Genomic DNA, 7,392 nt, shown 5'->3' on the forward strand with positions numbered 1-7,392 from the left:
GCGGCAGTGGCGCCGTGCCATGCACGTACAGCGTTGTTCGTGGGGCCCGTGAGTTTAGCGCGTCCCTTCTTGGAATAAAGCATTCGATTGAAATCCCCACCCGGCAACAGTAGTGTCAGGAACCTGGTGAGTGCCCTTACCATAGGGCAGTGTTATCCCAAAAGACATAGAGTAGTAATTAAACCGGCTACTGTAAATTATTGGTTTAATGTTAACCCGGTGAAAAAGACCCTTTCAAGATGGCCGCCGCGTTGCCCGCGAAGCATCAGAGGCTCCGGAAGAGACGTTCTAGTCTTGAAGGCTCTTCGGAATGATGCAGCTCGCGAGCGCGCTCAACTGCGCACTTCAATTTGAACCTGAGGTAGAGAAGTTCGAATTCGAAGCGCGCTTCCTTTCAAGCAATTAGTGGAAGTGGCGCTTATTCCAAGACATAATTTCACAGAGGGAATTATTTCCCATTCAAGTGTTCAGTATTCGAGTGTCCAATTCATATTTGGGACATTACTAATTCGCATTGTGAGAGGCCAGTTGTTGAAGCCTTCCAGGAGTTTCGAGAGTACTAAGCTGGTGAGCCCGAGAACCTTCACAGTCAAGTAAGCCAAGAATTTATCCTGCTACAGCGTTAAGGAGACTGCAACTTTGGAGAAGCGCGTTAGCCACTGTACCCTTCCTTCCTAGCGTTCTTCCCTTTCCTTTCCTTCCACTCTATCCTTCCTTGATCCTTCTTGCGCGTACCTCCCTGAAGCCATTTACCTTCATTAATTCAACGAGAACTGTTCCAGACTTCAGGAAGAGAGACTTATGTGAGACTTCATTCAATTAGACAAATATCCCGAACCTTTTATGAGAAACCTAAGAGATAGGTCAAGCTACCAGTTAGGTAGGAGACGTCCATTTCCCAGTTAATAGAAGAAAGGTAGAAAGTTGGGTTGTGATTCTAATGTAGTGTCTTCCATGTGTGCTAGGAAGCTACGGTTCCAGGCCAGTAGGAACTGAGCGACCTCATTTCAGAAGAGGAGCCTATACTCCAGCCATACCTGGTAGGACAGATAAGAAGTGTTTAGATAAGTAATGAGCAGAACTGTTATGTGTACTTGAATGCTTCTTTCCCCTTATGTGCATTAGAATCCCAGAAGACAGGAAAACAGAAGACAAGGGAATTCAGGTCCAGCTCGAGTGTCTTTCTCTTCTCTGTCCAACTCCCCTTTCCCCCTGCTTAGAGCAGCTGCTTAACGCAGTGTGTTCTGAGAGGAAGGAATTGGGAATAAGCATCTTCTGCCTCTGTGGAGAATCGACGGCCTTGACAGATTGAAGTGCCCACGACTTCACTCCACCCAGGCAGAATGGCAGAGGGTTTTAGTTTGAAGGCTTTAGGGGACATGTTAGAGAGAATTCAGCGGGATGTGGGACATCTTAGCGCTGAGAATAAGAGTCTTAAACAAGAAATGGTAGCTTCACGACAGGAAACAATGATGCTATCCCAAAGAGTTAGTGAGATGATGTCCTCAGACTCTCCTCCTTCCGTAGCAGATTTAAAGGGTTCCTTGCCAGAAACTAACCCCCGAACAGTGGCCCAAGTTGTTCATTCGGTTTCCCCCCTTATTCCTTTAGCACCACCTGAAAGGTTTAGCGGGGATCCTCAAAAGGCCCAATTGTTCCTCACACAATGTTCCCTTCATTTCATGTGTCGCTCAACCCTATTTCCAGATGCTCAATCCCGGGTGGCTTTCATTTTGTCTTATCTTAGTGGGGATGCCGCCAATTGGGCTATGCCTCTGGTTTCCCGAGATGATCCTTTTTTATATGATTTTGAACGCTTCAAGACAGAGTTTCTTCGTATTTTTGACAGGAGAAGAATTTCCCAGGCCACTGACAATGAACTTTTGGAACTGCGTCAAGGATCCAAAGACCTCCTCACGTACTTAACGCAATTTAACAAACTGTTAATGGAAACTAATTGGCCACCAGAGAAGAGGGCTGCACTGTTTTATAGAGGCTTACGGGATGAGATAAAGGACACGCTTGCACAGATTCCAAACCGACCTACTGATTTTACAGAATTAGTAGACTTAGTGTTAGAAATCGACTTTCGCTGTACGGAGAGAAAAGGAGAAAAGAAGTCTAGAGATTTTAAATGGAATTTTTCACGTTTTGATAGACCTAGAGTTGAAGGGAGTAAAACTAATGGATCTACATCAGAGAGTGAACCAATGCAGATAGGAACAGTGAGGGGTCCCTTAAGTAAAGAGGAAAAGGAGTCGAGGAGAGCAAAGAAGTTATGTATGTACTGTGGAGCAGCAGGACATTTTGTGAAAGAGTGCCCAAAGAGACCTAAACCTGTTGTGTCGGGAAACTCTCAAAACCATCTGTAGGAGGAGCCGCTCAGATGGCGAAATGTGAAAAGAAGGTTCCATAATCCCATTGCATAATGAACACCCTTCAAACTCAAGCACCACATTTGATCCTACAGATGACGTTGAAGTTCCGTGAACAAGAACTCACAGGAGTAGCCATCATGATTGACTCCGGAGCTACGGGGAACTTCTGTGACATCAAGTACGCGAAGAGGATGGGAATCCAAGCGAGGTTAAAGGAAAAGAAGGAGTTGGTTCGAGCCGTAGATGGGACCAATCTTTCATCGGGTCCCATCACCCATCACACGGAGTTGTTAGAATTGGTCCAATCAAATGGACATCGAGAATATCTTCAGTTTAACTTGATTGATGCCCCACAGTTTCAGATCATTCTGGGTATTCCGTGGCTCACCACACACAATCCGACTATTGACTGGGAGAATCGGACTGTTGAGATGACTTCTTTGTTTTGTTCTGAACATTGTTTCTCCTCAGACAAGAAGAATCTAGAACCTTCCACAGCCACCTTGTTGTCTTACGGGGGAGATTCCATTGGGGTTGTCGAGTCTATACTTGTTCCGGATGAATACAAGGAATTTGGAGATGTGTTCAGTGAATGTGAAGCGGAACGATTGCCCCCCCATCGCTCTTACGATTGCGCCATTGACCTTGAACCAGGGGCCGTTTTGCCCTGCAGTCGGATTTATGCATTAACGGAGGCCGAGAACCTGTATTTGAAGGATTATTTGGATCGTTACTTAGCTAACGGGTTCATTAGACCATCCCAGTCTCCGGTCTCCTCACCATTGTTTTTCATTCCAAAGAAAGAAGGGTCTTTGAGGACTTGCATCGATTATCGAGCTATCAACAGAGCAACGATTAAAAACCGCTATCCGTTACCTTTGATTTCCGTCCTTTTGGATCAGATCAAAGAGGCTCAGATATTCACGAAATTAGATCTTCGGGGAGCTTACCATCTTCTCCGCATGAAGGAGGGTCATGAGTGGAAGACGGCCTTCAGAACCAAGTACGGGCTCTTCGAATATCAGGTGATGCCCTTCGGGCTGTGCAATGCTCCCGCAGCCTTTCAACATTTTATTAATGATGCCATGGGAGATTTGTTGGATAAGGTAGCGGTGATCTATTTGGACGACATTTTGATTTTTTCTAAGAACCCACAAGAACATGTGAGGCATGTGAAGTTGGTCCTCGAAAGACTTCGACAACATCAGCTCTATGTGAAATTAGAGAAGTGTGCGTTCAGTGTTCGCACTGTTGAGTTTTTGGGGTTTGTACTGTCACCAGACGGAATTACCATGGACACCAGGAAGGTGCAGGCTGTGGTCGAATGGCCATCTCCCACAGATGTCAAGGAGGTACAGCGATTTTTGGGGTTTGCCAATTTCTATCGTCGATTCATTCAAGGTTTTTCTCAAAAGATTCTCCCCATCACAAGATTGTTAAAAAAAGGGGAAAAATTTCAATGGACAGAAGAGGCTGAACAGGCCTTTGTCTATCTCAAGACCAGTTTTACATCGGCCCCAATTCTCCTTCATGCAGATCCTTCTGAACCTTTCTTTGTAGAAGCGGATGCCTCAGACCAAGCCATAGGTGGAATCCTGTCTCAGCGACACCGATCTACGGGACAACTACATCCAGTAGCTTTCAGGTCTAGAAAGTTGAATGCAGCAGAGCAGAATTACACTATTGCGGAGAAAGAGCTGCTGGCAGTAAAGGATGCTTTTGTGGAATGGAGGCATTATTTATTAGGAGCCCAGCATACGGTCACAGTTTTCACGGATCATAAAAACCTTCAGTTTTTTAAATCAGCCAGAACCTTGACTCCTCGTCAACTACGCTGGTCCCTTTATTTTGCCGACTTTGATTTCGTGATTACTTATCGCCCAGGCAGTAAGAATGGCAAAGCGGACGCTCTGTCCCGAATTCAAACAGAGGCCTCAGAACATCCAGTGGAATCACGCCCAATTATTCCTGAATCCAAGATTGTATGCACTCTTAGTTTCACGAACTTTAAGGAAGAAATTGGAAGACAAATGACTATTGAGGAAATGTCAGAATGGGCAAATCAAGAAACAGACCGAGAGATTGTCAACTCCTTGCCTTACCATCGAGGTGCGTTATACTTGCCAACCAGAGCAATCCAAGAACAAGCTTTGAAAGACTGTCATGATCAACCATTAGCAGGGCATAAAGGCATGGCCAAGACTCTTGACTTAGTCCAGCGATACTTCTGGTGGCCGGATATGAAAGCTCATGTAAAACGTTATGTGGAATCTTGTCACATCTGTGCTCGAGGGAAAACCAGTAGGCAAGCGCCCCAAGGATTTTTACAACCCCTACCTACTCCCACAGAACCCTGGCACACAGTCACATTAGATTTAATCGTAGACCTTCCAGTAAGCAGGGGGTATGATACCGTTTTAGTTGTAGTGGACACCTTTACTAAAATGAGTCACTTCATTCCTATAAAAGGGGTTCCCACAGCTAGAGAAATAGCCAAACTTTTCAGTGAACACATAGTTAAGATTCATGGGGTGCCTAAGATCTTGATTTCTGACAGGGGTCCTCAGTTTGTCTCTCGATTCTGGAAGGCCTTCATGCTGGGATTAGGGGTAGAAGTTAGGCATTCTACCAGTTATCATCCCGAGACAGATGGTCAAACGGAACGAGTAAATCAAGAGTTGGAACAATACCTTCGCCTGTTCCTTTTGGCTCGGGATGGTGAGTGGTCAGATCTGCTGTGGATGGCAGAATTCGCTCACAACAATGCGAAGAATGTTTCCACTGGGTTCACTCCATTTTACCTCAATTTTGGAAAACATCCGAATCCCTTCAGTTGTGGAGAAGAGTTTGGGGTTCCGGCAGCTGATCAGTATTTGAAAGAACTATCCCGAGCTCACAAATCTGCAGAGTCCAATATTCTAAAGGCTAAGGAGAGTTATAAGCGACAAGCAGATAAACACAGAAAGAAGGCCCCTCAGTATCAGGTGGGAGATTCAGTGTGGTTATCCTCTCGTCACCTGCGATTGAAGGGGAATAGAAAATTTCAACCACGGTATATTGGTCCCTTCCCAATTGAACAGGTGTTAGGGCCAGTGACAGTTAAGCTAAAATTGCCTTCACAATTAAAGATTCACCGTGTATTCCATGTATCCCTCCTTAAGCCAGCAGTCTCCCATCTTCGCAAGGGTACCCCTCCCCCTCCAGTGAGAATCAAAGGACAAACTGAATATGAAGTCAAAGAAATCTTAGATTCAAGAAGGATTCGAGGGAAACTATATTATTTGGTGGACTGGAAGGGGTATGGACCTGAAGAGAGATCTTGGGAACCGGCCTTAAACGTGCATGCTTCCCAATTAATTAAACGCTTTCATTTGCAAAATCCTCTCAAACCTAGACCGATAAATCGGTCATTGAGAGGGGGTACTGTCAGGAACCTGGTGAGTGCCCTTACCATAGGGCAGTGTTATCCCAAAAGACATAGAGTAGTAATTAAACCGGCTACTGTAAATTATTGGTTTAATGTTAACCCGGTGAAAAAGACCCTTTCAAGATGGCCGCCGCGTTGCCCGCGAAGCATCAGAGGCTCCGGAAGAGACGTTCTAGTCTTGAAGGCTCTTCGGAATGATGCAGCTCGCGAGCGCGCTCAACTGCGCACTTCAATTTGAACCTGAGGTAGAGAAGTTCGAATTCGAAGCGCGCTTCCTTTCAAGCAATTAGTGGAAGTGGCGCTTATTCCAAGACATAATTTCACAGAGGGAATTATTTCCCATTCAAGTGTTCAGTATTCGAGTGTCCAATTCATATTTGGGACATTACTAATTCGCATTGTGAGAGGCCAGTTGTTGAAGCCTTCCAGGAGTTTCGAGAGTACTAAGCTGGTGAGCCCGAGAACCTTCACAGTCAAGTAAGCCAAGAATTTATCCTGCTACAGCGTTAAGGAGACTGCAACTTTGGAGAAGCGCGTTAGCCACTGTACCCTTCCTTCCTAGCGTTCTTCCCTTTCCTTTCCTTCCACTCTATCCTTCCTTGATCCTTCTTGCGCGTACCTCCCTGAAGCCATTTACCTTCATTAATTCAACGAGAACTGTTCCAGACTTCAGGAAGAGAGACTTATGTGAGACTTCATTCAATTAGACAAATATCCCGAACCTTTTATGAGAAACCTAAGAGATAGGTCAAGCTACCAGTTAGGTAGGAGACGTCCATTTCCCAGTTAATAGAAGAAAGGTAGAAAGTTGGGTTGTGATTCTAATGTAGTGTCTTCCATGTGTGCTAGGAAGCTACGGTTCCAGGCCAGTAGGAACTGAGAGACCTCATTTCAGAAGAGGAGCCTATACTCCAGCCATACCTGGTAGGACAGATAAGAAGTGTTTAGATAAGTAATGAGCAGAACTGTTATGTGTACTTGAATGCTTCTTTCCCCTTATGTGCATTAGAATCCCAGAAGACAGGAAAACAGAAGACAAGGGAATTCAGGTCCAGCTCGAGTGTCTTTCTCTTCTCTGTCCAACTCCCCTTTCCCCCTGCTTAGAGCAGCTGCTTAACGCAGTGTGTTCTGAGAGGAAGGAATTGGGAATAAGCATCTTCTGCCTCTGTGGAGAATCGACGGCCTTGACAAGTAGCTTGTCCATCTCATACGCGGGGTTCAAAGCCGGGCCATACGTCCCATGGTTCACTGCCACCAGCTGGGACGCCCAGTAATACCGTCTGATATCAGGAAGAGCTATGCCACCATCGTACCATGGAAGAGTCAGCTTAGTAAGAGCGATGCGTGGTCTCCCATCCCACACCAGCTGTCGCTGCAGGCTTTCCACCTCCCGAAAATATCGTGCAGGCACCACGTCCAGCGTATTCTGTAGGGCGTACAAAAAACGTGGCAGAGACATCATTTTAAATAAGGCCGCTCTGCCCAGCGGCGATAATGGAAGCCTCCACCACCGGACTACGTCCGCCCGAAGCCGCTGAAGCGGCGGCAGCAGGTTCAGAGAGTAACGATCCGCTGAACTCAGGGAGA

This window comes from Triturus cristatus, chromosome 9 (genome assembly GCF_964204655.1).
Source record: "Triturus cristatus chromosome 9, aTriCri1.1, whole genome shotgun sequence".
NCBI lineage: Eukaryota > Metazoa > Chordata > Amphibia > Caudata > Salamandridae > Triturus > Triturus cristatus.